Raw genomic sequence first — 12,207 nt, 5'->3', positions numbered from 1 at the left:
TCACTGGAAGAGATGGTGTGGATGAGGTGAGGCTCAGTGGGAGGAGAAAGGAGAGGCCTAAGGGTTTAATTTTTTAAATTAAAATTTAATTTTAAAATATTATTATTTGTACATTTTTCTTTAAAAAAAAGAGAGAATACAACTTACCAAGTTTTCACTTAACCACATGAAACTACTTACATGTAAATACAGTGCTCTCTTGCCTTATGCAGGGGATCTGTTCTGCCCCCCCCCCCCCCCCGTGTAAGGCAAATACCGAGTATGCTTGAGCCCCATTGAAAATAATGGGGCTCGTGCATGTGGCGTGGTGCAAGGTGCGCACCATTGCTGGTTCTGTCATGTGGCTTTCAGAATAAGCTGAAAGCTGCATATGACACGGGCTCACTGTACATTTAAGTTGTGCGTATGATATTGTAATTTAAATGCATAATTTTAATTTTGCTAGTGGTTTCTGCCACAATTATTGTCATTATTATTATTAGTTTGTATCCCACCTTTCTCCTTATATAGGATTACATTCAGTGATGTATGGGAATTGCAATTTATGAATAACGTTAGTTCAAAATTAGTACACCAGGAAGCCCTAGTGGTGCAGTGGTTAAATGCTTGTACCATAGCCACAAGGTTGTGAGTTCGATGCCAGCGCTCCAAGGTTGACTCAGCCTTCCATCCTTTCATAGCTTGTTGGGGGCAATTTGCTTACAGATTGTAAACTTCTTAAAGAGTGCTTAAGTTCACTATGAAGTGGTACAGAAATGTAAATGCTATTGCTACCTAAACATTACCAAGGACTCTGTATGGTGTGGTATGGAAGGAGGTCAGTGGGGTAGATGACACCATGAGTTACTGCAGCAGGTGATGCCAACCCTAGAGACTGGATTGCAAACCACAAATGATGCTAAAAGGCACCCAACTGCAATAATATAGAACATGAAGACTGGCATCCTGTTGTTACTCTCAATTAGAGTGTGCCCATTCAATCAGTTGTTGAATGGCGAGTCAACACATAGGGGAAAAAATAAACGGACTCAGTAAGTCTACTCTACTCAGGACTAAACACAATCTACATATAAAGAGAACACGAATAACAGCAGCAATGATGTGAAGGTGGAATTACAAAAGACACATGCTATGGTTATGTGCCTTCAAGTCCACTCCGACTCATGGCAATCCTCTTCTAGGTTTTTCTCAGAGGACTTTGTGTTCAGGAAGGGAGTTGTCATTGCCATCCTCTAAGGCTGAGAGAGTGGGACTTGCCAAGGATCACCCAATGGGTTTCCATGACTGAACAGGGTTATCAGACCCGCTGTCCCAGTGTCCAAGGATGCTGCCAAACTGCACAGTTAAAGCGATGTGTCATGGCTCCATCCTATGGAATCCTGGGATCTGTAGTTGGTTGTGGTACCAGAGCTCTCTGACACAGAAAGCTAAATACTGTACTGTATCTCACAAAAGTACAAATCCCAGAAATCCATGGCACTGAGCCATGGCAGTTAAAGTGGTGTCAAAGTGCACTAATTTTGAAGTGTAGATGTGGCTTAGATTCAACATTCAAACCAATAAACTAATTTGGCAACCTTACCCTAGGGTTATCTAGGCTAGATTTCTTTAGAAAAGGTTTGTTGTTGCCTTTCTCTAAAGCAGCAGTAGGCAAGGGACAGCCTATGGGATCCCAAAATGCAGCCTTTGAAGCCCCAAAAAGCCCCCAGACTATTTAAAAAATAAAATCAATACAATCTGGGGGGTCATTTCTGGCCCCCAAACCATTCAAAATGTGCCCAGACTACAGTGTTTTGCATGCCCTTATCCTCCAAAGGCCCACAAATCTCCCCAAAACACTAAAGAAAATTTTAAAAATTGGACTGAAATCAGCCAAAATAGTGGTTGGAATTAACGTCACATCACTTCAGGCACATTGAACTGACCACTGGGTAGTTACAGGCCCCTTTTGCAGTTGCCCATCCCTACTCTTGGGATAACTGAGAGTGTGACTTGATCATGGTCACCCAGTGGGTTTCTATGGCTAAGCAGGAATTCGAACTCTGGTCCAACACTCAAATCACTACACCACAGTGGTTCCCAATATTGCAAATACAGTACTGTGCTCTGAAGGTACCAGGTCCCATCTGATCTTGGAAGCAATAACAATAGCAATAGCAAGTACATTTCTATATCGCTTATCAGTACACTTAAGCACCTCCTAAGTGCTTACATTTTGTAAACTGTCCCCAACAATCTGGGTCCTCAATTTAGCAACCTCCTTGGAAAGATGCAAGCCTGAGTCGAGCTTGAGGCCTTCACTGGTATTGAACTCGCAACCTTATGGGTTGTGAGTGAGTGGCTGCAATACAGGCATTTAACCACTGTGCTACCAGGGCTCCTAGCTGAACAGGGTCAGACCTGGTTAGTACTTAGATGGGAGACCACCAAGGAATACCAGGTGCCATAGACTAGATTTCAAAGGAAGGCAATGGCAAACCTCCTCTGAATACAGTGGGCCTTTGGTATCCACTGGGGTTCAGTTCCAGGACCCCAGACCCCACTGAATACCAAAATCCGTGGAAGCTCATTAAAATACAGTGGCATAGTAAAATGGTGTCCCTTATATAAAATAGCAAAATCAAGGTTTGCTTTTTGGAATGTATATCTTTTTGGAATATTTTAAAGCTGTGGATGATTGAATCAATGAGAATCTGTGGATATGGAAGGCCAATTATATTCCTTGGCATCATAAATCAGTTTGCGATCCAAATCGATGGATCGATTCGACAGCCGAACGTAGTTCACACTACATTTGCCACAATCATATTTTCCCCCTTGTAAAATAGCTGACTTGTCGTTCACATTGGCGAACAAAACCATTCAAAATGGACCTGCTTCAGCCAGTCGAAGAGCAAATTTAAATCCGATTCTGATCCGCATGTCGTTCACACTTGCGCGGAATCGATTTATCAAAAAATACATGGAAAAAAATCAGTGAAAAAAGATACGTTAAATGGGTCTAGCACATAACCCCCCCTCTCCGAACTGCTTCAAGGGCGAACCAGGGTCATTTAAACCGCTTCAAGTTGGTTTGCAAACCGGTTTAAAACGTAGTGGGAATGTGGCCCTAATCTAAGAAAATCCTTTTAAATTCAGATCACTGGGGGAGGCTCAAGTCCCTCTGGCCCTTCATCCTGGGCTCCATGCTTTCCTGCATTGAGCTGATGCTTTTACATCAATGTGCATCCAATGTGTGACTGACCCATACATTTGCAGAACGTTGGAATTTCCAGTTACTTTGGTGTGAGATGTATTTTTGAATGGCTGTTTCCAAAGGGATTTTGGGTTGGAGGGAGGCTGCTGACATTAGATGACCCCTTGGCCCAACTCAGCAAAGCTCCAGCCAATGGCCCAAACCCAATCTCCTTTGCTTCTTGCAGCCAAGTATGTTCTTTTTGCAGCCCAAACCCTGTTTTGATTTCCCCAGACAAGAATAGAAAATCTTTAATGGTTGACTAGCACCTGAGGCCACTGACTGTTGATTGATCGCAGGGCTCAAATGTGTAAACTTTGCCTGTTTCTGTGAGATCTCACTCTGAGAGGTTTCTCCTTCCAGCTTCCTGCATGAGCGATGGTGTGGAAAGGGCTCTTAATTGAAATGCAGACCGTGTTGCTAATTGATTTCTGGCATACCATCTTTCTGTTCACTTTCTTTCTTCTTTATTGCAGGTTTCCATCTTGCCCTAATCCTTTCCACTGACAGAAGTATTGCCAAAAGCCATATGAACTAGCAAAATGACTCCTAAACCCAGACTCTTTTACTGATAGGTTATGCTACCTTGTTTTGCAGGAGATGCATATCTGCTGATGGAAATCTCTTTTCCGAACTTGGACCTTCTGCAATCCACTCTCTCTTAATTAGCTGTGTGGTGAGGTGCTAATTACTGTACAAATGCCCTGTGTTTTCCTCTGGTCTGGTAAAGTTGTTGCTTCTATGCCACCAACTTATGGTGACCGACCATAAGGGAAACCCATCACAAGGTTTTCAGGGGTTGAGAGCCTGTGACTCTCCCAAGGTTGCCCAGTGGGTTTCATGGTAATGTAGGGAATCGAACTCTGATCTCCAGAGTCATAGCCCAACGCTCAAACCTGTTAGCATACCCAACAGGTTCAAATCAGACACTCAACATTGCAAACTAAAACCCCATTTCCCAGGATAGGTTCAAATCAGACCCTCAACATTGCAAACCAATGCCCCATTGGTTCAAATCAGATGCTCAGAATTGCAAACCAAAGATTCATAGGTTCAAATAAGACACTCAGCATTGCAAACCAAAGATTCATAAGTTCAAATCAGACACTCAGCATTGCAAACCAAAACCTCATAGGTTCAAATAAGACATTCAGCATTGCAAACCAAAGCCTCATAGGTTCAAATTAGATGCTCAGCAATGCTGAGTGCCTGGTTTGAACCTCTTAGACTTTGGTTTGCAATGCTGAAAGTCTGATTTGAACCTATCCTGCGAAATGTGGTTTTGGTTTGCAATGCTTGCTGAGTGCCTGCTTTGAACCTCTTAGGCTTTGGTTTGCAATGCTGATTCAGACCCTCAGCATTGCAAACCAAAACCCCAGACCCAGGGAGGTGTTGCTCCTGCCTGCCTTGTTAACTCCTTCCCAGGATGATACATTCAGAAAGAGGGAGGCAGGCAAGCAGGAGCACCATGCCTCTATTTATTGTTCCTGCTTCACCTTCCCAGCAGCAAAAGCAGAAAGAAGGGGTTCCTGGGGCCTGGGCTTTCTTTCCAGTGTCCCTTCCTTGGCCCAGACTGCTTCTCAGATTTGATGCCTCAGTCTCAGGTAAACCAGACTGGCTCACGCACATAAACCTAGAACCCATTAAAATAATCCAATATAAAGAAAGAGGATAGAAGGATTAAGGAATAGTGGCATGTTGTAGCAATGTGAAGTGAATTATGGATGATTGTTGGAGATGTGTATGTTTGTTCGATGTGCATTGTGTAAATTGTTTAATAAAAATTAATATAATAATAATAATCCAACATAAAATTAGAAATAAACAGTATAATTTTAAAATGCCCGTCCTGCTCCTAGTCCTTTCTCCCCTCCCAAATTATCACCAGTATAGTGAAATATTTGTGTTTATTAGACTCTGTAAATAACAGACAAAACGAACAAATGTAAAGAGGAATAAAATGAAAGAATTTCCGTCAATAAAATGAGGGTGACATGCTAATTATGCAAGAAATTTTATATTGTAAGCTAAGTTTTGTATCAGAAAAAATACTAAACACGATTGTGGAGTTTATCACACAGGAGGAATTTCTCTTAATTTCAAATGAAAAGAAAGTGGGGCCAGAATGCATTCACGTGAATTAGCTAGTTCAGTGAATTTACGTGAATTCGAATTGCATTCGAACTGGCTTCCCATTCCCCGAAAATAGCTTGCCATTGCCTGAAAGTGCGCAATAATGTGAAACCCCATGAATTGCAGAAAGCATTTTTCAGTTTGAAAACTTTGCAGTAATAAATAATAACAATAAAAATAATAATAATTTTATTTATATTTCCCCATCTCTCCCAGATGGATCGAGGTGGGATTACAACCTAATATAAATATACAGCTACAAAACTTATCAGTAAAATATGCAAGCATTTAACAATTAAAAAGGTGCTCTCAAAAGTGACAGTGGAAATAAAGGTATTCCAATCCTAGTCAAAGAGATGGATCCATGTATCTCATACAGAGTTGGGTGGGTATGTTCGCTGGAAGAGATCCGCCTTAACTGCCCTCTTAAAGATCTCCAAGGAGGTAGTAAGATGGATCTCCTCTGGGAGACTGTTCCATAATCTAGGAGTGGCTACAGTGAAAGCTGTTTGGGAAAGTGAGGTTAATATAGACATTTTTAATTCCAGCAAGTTCTTCCCTGATGCTCTGAGAGTGCAGGGCAGATTATGTAGAGAGAGGCATTCCCGTAAGTAACTTGGGCCCAAGCCATATAGGGCTTTAAAAGTAATAACCAAACCCTTGTATTGTGCCCGGAAGCACATCAGCAGCCAGTGAAGATCTTTTAAAATTGGTGTTATATGGTCAAACTTTGAAGAACCAGTGACCAACCTGGCTGACATGTTTTGAACTAATTGAAGCTTCTGAACTTGATACAAGGGTAGTCCCGTGTAGTGCGCATTACCCGTGTAGTGCGCATTACAGAAATCAAGACGAGAGATTACCAGAGCATGTACTACTGCTTCAAGGTCCTTTCGGTCCAGGTAGGGGCACACTTGGTGTATCAACTGAAGTTGGTACCAATCACTCCTGGCCATTGCATCTATTTGAGATGACAACTGTAGAGACGGATCCAGGAGTACAGTGGGCCCTTGGCTTACGCGGGGATCCATTCTGGACCCCCCTCTGCGTAAGCCAAATATCGCGTATGCTCAAGCCCTATTCAAGTGAATGGGGCTCGTGCACGCGGTGGCGCACGCGCACCATGGGCGCACATCCCATTCATTCAAATGGGACACACCACCCCTTGTGCCCCACACACTACTGTGCAGCTCTACACGGCTTTGCATGTAAGCTCAAAGCCGCATATAGCGCATCCGTGTATAACACGGGCGCACTGTACTTCCAAACAGCAAACTTTGTCCTTCAGGGGAAGTGTGACCCCGTCCAGGACAGGTTGACAAATTTCCTTCCCCAGACCTGAGGTTTCTATTGCAAGTACCTGTCCGGGATTGCTGCCAGCAATCTCTGACTTATGCTGATAACCAAGCCTTCAGCCAACATGTGCAAGCAAAACAAACCTTGTGGAGAAGCAGTCTAGGAGCAGGCCAAGGAAGCAAGCTGATGTCAGGGTTCCAGAAAGTCAAGCGTACCGAAAGACAAGTCGAAGTCAGGAAGCTAGAAAGCAGCGTTGTCAAAACAGTCCGAGGTCACAATAGCCAAGAGATAACAGAGGTCCGGTCCGAGGTCAAGATAACAAGGTAGCAAGGTAACAAGATGTCAGGAGCTAGAGCGACAGCAATCACACCAAGGGCTCATGCAATAAACTCTAGCAACAAACTCAAGCCTCTCTCCCACTTAAATCAGGGAAACTCTCCCTCGAGCCACCTGAGGCTGGTTTGCTAATTGTCTTTCTGCAATCCTCCTGGATCTGCGCCAGCAAGCACTCTCGGCCCTTCTCTCTTGATAAGAAGGCACCTGCAGGCAAGCCTCGTCTCCAGAGTCACCACTAGGCTGTGGCACCATAGGAGACCTCTCCTCAGCACTAGGACCTGGTTGGACCTCCTGCTCTGGGGCTGGGGAAGCACAGCTGGGACATGGCAGAGTAGAACCTGGCGTAGCCTCAATCAGCCCTTGCTCTGGAGGAGGCTCATCCTCCTCCTCATCCTCCGAGAGCTCATCTTGGCTGGCCATGACATCACCTCTGTTTTCTCTGGATTCATCTTGTGTTTGTTTTCCCTCATCCAGCCCATTACCAACTCAAGGCAGGCATTCAGAGGAGAGATGCCATCCTTAGTCGCTGTAGCAGTCAGAGGCATAGAGAAACAAACTTGGGTGTCATCAGCGTACTGATAACACCGCGCTCCATGTCTCCGGATGATCTCACCAGCATGGGGGACAGAATGGCACCATGTAGGCTGCCCACCACATTGGAATCCTGTTTCCCATCCAGCACTGATTACTTCTGTTTCCTCCAGCAGCAAAACATGAAGAGAAGGATGGCAGGGGATGAAGTATCGCTGAGTGACTAATGGATGTGCCCATCCTCAATGGAGATCAATAAGTGCCACGGTAACATTCCCTATATTTCTCATGAGACAGAAGTGGTCACACAGACTTTCTGCACTATTCCAGTCACTACATTTATAACTATGATATTGTTTCCTATACCTAAGATGACACCTGCACTCCAGGCAAGTTGTGAATTCCAGTGAGGAGGCAGTGGAGGCAGTGAAGGAGCCTGAAGCCAAAGGGATCATCTTCCCCATGCCAGGACCCAGTTACTTAGGTAAGTTGCAAGGCCAGACAGTTTGCATGAGACAGGTGGTTATTGGGGCACTTTGTACTTCTCAAAGCAATGTGCATAGTACTAATGATGGCCATGCTTTCAGTTCTGCAGCAGAACAGCATACTGAGGGAGAACTAGAAGGTTTTGAGTCCCACACATTGATGTGTAACCACACTGGTGGTAAGTCAACACTGTTAATGCAATGGCCTGCCTCCCTTCCAAGGAAAGCCATTCCCTTGTACCACCTCCACCACACAAGATTATCTTTTCCCCAAAAGCACCAGAATCCCTGGATATTTGTAGAACCTTCATCTATGTCGACTGACTTGTCAAAAATGAGGAAAAACTAACAGACTTTTTGTGTGCTACTCTGTCTTGAAACTGGGTCAATCTGTTTCAATACAGTTCTTGAAATAGGAGGTGTTACAGCGACAATGTGGCACTGCCAAAATCTCTCAAAATCTTTCACTTCTTTTCACTGTGTGCCACCGCCAACACCAATATGTTATGGTGTGGTGACTCACCAGCTCCAACTACTTTTCTCTGATGGCCGCACAATGGGTCTTTTAGATCCCACCGCGGCCACCAATTATGTGATGAGACCCTCAAACTTGGATCTGTCCTCATAGTGTCTCCTGCACTGGAAACCATGTCCTATGAGGAATGACTTAGGGAGCTGGGTATGTTTAGCCTGGAGAAGAGAAGGTTAAGAGGTGATATGATAGCTCTGTTTAAATACTTGAAGGGATGTCTTATTGAGGAGGGAACAAGCTTGTTTTCTGCTGCTCCAGAGAACAGGATCTGGAACAATGGATGCAAACTGCAGAAAAAGAGATTCCAGCTCAACATTAAGAGGAACTTCCTGACAGTAAGGGCTGTTCAACAGTGGAACAAACTCCCTCGGAGTGTAGTGGAGTCTCCTTCCTTAGAGGTCTTTACACAGAGGCTGGATGGCCATCTGACAGGGATGCTTTGATTGAGAGTTCCTGCATGGCAGAATGGGGTTGGACTGGATGGCCCTTGTGGTCTCTTCCAACTCTATGATTCTATGATTCTAGAACTCTCTTTTATGTAAATATTTTAAATTAATGTAAATACTGTAAATATTTTAATGACTTAAGTATTATTTCACAACTGAGTACAGTAGAAGCAGTGATGTCACTATCTGTTTTCTCCACACACCTCTTCCCTTTGGTAGTCATTCCTTCATTTAAACTTCCAATGGTTTATATGCAGCAATGAATTCCAGCGGTTTACACAGTGTTAAACAATATATTTATTATTATTATTATTATCATTATTATTATTATTGTATATCCCACACATTGACCTGTTCAATATACTTACCAAAACAGTCATAAAAGTCATTACCATACATAACATCACTTTAAAACATTGTACACATTCTCTAAATACTTATTCCACTCTATCTATGCCTAACATGTGTTCATCACTTACTTTTACTACCTTAGGATTCTTCAAGTGATCTTTAAATATACCCTTTACATTTATATTTACTTGCACTAGTTCAGCATATATTGCAATTTATAATTTCCATTACATATACTTACTCTGTGAAGCTGAAGGCTTTCACTGCTGGCATTCATTGTTTTTTGTGGGTTTTTTGGGCTATGTGGCCATGTTCTGGAAGAATTTATTCCTGACGTTTCCCCCAACCTCTGAAGATGCCAGCCACAGATGCAGGTGAATTGTCCGGAATAAAGTCTTCCAAAACATGGCCAAATAGCCCAAAAAACCCACAAAAAACTGTAATTATACCATATATATTGGTCTATAAATCTAAAAATTTATGCCCAAAAATTGACTCCAAAATCCCAGGTGGACTTATTTATGGAGCACTATAGTAATGTGTTAGCAGCTCTTTCAGATTTCCCCACGGGAGCAAATTTTCACTCTCTTAAGCCAAACAGAAAGAGTCCTAGGTGATTAATTGCTGTCAAACAAACAAACAGAGTTGCTTTCCCGCCGGAGTGGCCGCCTGAAACAAAAGCTGAAACACTGAAGCAAAAAGCCTCAATTAGAGTTCCTCTTGCTGCACACACAGATAACACACTGAAGGAGTCTCCAGGTTTTACCCTCAACCCATTCATGGGTTATGGTAAAATCTATAATTTTGGCCCCAAAATCTGCCCTCAATGTATAAATGAGGCCGACTTACAGTCAAGTACAGTTGGCCCTTCTTATACACGGATTTTTTATACATGGATTTAAGCATACACGGTTTGAAAATGTCCCAAAAAAGTATAAATTTACCTTGATTTTTCATTTTTTATAAGGGACACCATTTTGCTATGTCTATATTTAATGGGACTTGAGCATACACGGATTTTGTTATACACGGGGGATCTTGGAACCAAACCCCAGCGTATAACAAGGGTCCACTGTATATGCAGTACTCTCTTTCCTTTATGTTAGAAATAATGTCAATTGTTCACTCTCAACATTCTCACAATTATACACCTCCAATTTAAACTCTATACCTGCTCCTGTCAAAATCATTATCGAGACACACACACAAACTGTTTTCCAGTCTTCTAATCCATTCCTCCCTGTTCCGAATACAGGTTTGAAAGTTTCTCCTTCCCCATTTTAGTAATAGCACCAAGCATTACATTCTTTTTGGAGTCCACTATATATACAATTCACGATTGTTGACTGCCACCTCATTTCTTAACAGAAAGTCTCTGGTTCTTGCTTCTTCATCATGCCATGTCTTTGGTTTGGGTTTGTGCAACCTTTTGGTTTTCACCAGCACACTGAAAAGCTGCTTTTGAAGATGTCATCAGATCTTCCATGTAAGCCACCACTCTCTTGGTTTTCACTTATCTTAAAACAGTCTGGGCAGTCATTGCAGTTTTAGAAGTTTGGGGGATTTTCCTTCCAGAAGGTCTTGTAAAGATTCTTTTCCTGACTCCAGTTCAGTTACTGTTTTATTTAATGTACAAATATCTTAATTTTTCTGTTCTGTAAACTATCAGTGAAGAGGAATTGCATTAACGTGTTCTTCCATTAATACCAAATGAAGGGCAAGGATGGGACAATTCCACTTCAATGACAGGACAGTGACAGGATAAGCGTGATGTCATGTGAAAGTCTTTTACATGATCACGGTCAATTGCTGTTTAATGACAGGATACTGACAGAATGAGCATGACGTTGTATGAAAATCTTTTCGCAATCGCAGTACAAGGACGCCCCATCCCCCGTCCAATAATGTCCATTGAGTGATCACCTGTGAATTCACACAAACCCACCCTTCATCCCTTTGTTATGTATCCTGCATCTTTGATCCTTGGGATGCTTCTAAGTGGTGTCCTTGGGAACTGAGGCAAATGAGTGGAAACAGGGAGAGATAGAGTAGAGGGTGGGCAGAACTACTGCCAAAAACTATTCTAGAAGGTTCTGAGGATGAACTGCACAGGTGCAGAATAGCCAGTTTTGTGAATTCAGATGGCAACTCCAGGAACTAAAAGTTACAGGTATGAAATCTGTCCTTCTACCAACCTACCCCTACCATAGACGATTCTCTTTCCTCCCAACAGACACCAGGATACAGGAATGGGGGGCATAATCAGATGAGGAGTCTGACAGCAAAAAAGAAGGCCTTGGGACTACTCCAAGCTGTAAAGTGCCACTTGGTGACAAAGACAGAAAGAGCCACCTCCAACCCCCGTAGGGCTACCTCCAGGGTGGCTGATGGGTACCATAATACTGGTGTAATGCAAATAACCTGGCCCTATGTGCCTCTCTCTTTTCTCTGCAGACGAAGCTTTCATGCAGGCTGAAACAACAGCCCTTATGCAGCGAGTGGGTAACTCTCTCCAGTTGGAGAGTTGGGATAAAAATAAAATATTTATTTATTATTATTTTATTAACATGGATAGACCACTGCAGGAAGACAGGGCAGGTCTAACAGAGACCTTGTAATTAATTAATTAATTAATTAATTAATGTAAATATTTTAATTAATGTAATGAATGTAAATATTGTAAATATTTTAATGACTAAATATTGTTTCACAACTGAGTACAGTAGAAGCAGTGATATCACTGTCCTTCAATTGCTGATTGTACGATTCTTTAAGTACTGTTAGTATTTTAACTGTTTAATTTATGTTTTTAATAATGTTGGCATTTAATTTCTTTATAACTTTAGTAAATTTATGTTTTAG

General features: G+C 42.4%; 1 long non-coding RNA gene across 1 annotated transcript; it reads left to right on the top strand.

Annotated features, from left to right (window-relative positions):
• The first annotated feature begins 7,562 nt into the window (after positions 1-7,562).
• On the top strand, positions 7,563-12,207 carry LOC149310347 (uncharacterized). The gene is made up of 4 exons (XR_016281560.1): positions 7,563-7,798; positions 7,903-8,015; positions 10,714-10,831; positions 11,579-12,207. It is a non-coding gene; the product is annotated as an uncharacterized LOC149310347 (long non-coding RNA).

Source organism: Sceloporus occidentalis, unplaced genomic scaffold, assembly GCF_023333645.1.
Source record: "Sceloporus occidentalis isolate IW3139 unplaced genomic scaffold, rSceOcc1.0.p SCAF_6, whole genome shotgun sequence".
Classification (NCBI taxonomy): domain Eukaryota; kingdom Metazoa; phylum Chordata; class Lepidosauria; order Squamata; family Phrynosomatidae; genus Sceloporus; species Sceloporus occidentalis.
Note: the sequence above shows the minus strand (reverse complement) of the source record. Positions and strands in the feature narration are given on the sequence as shown.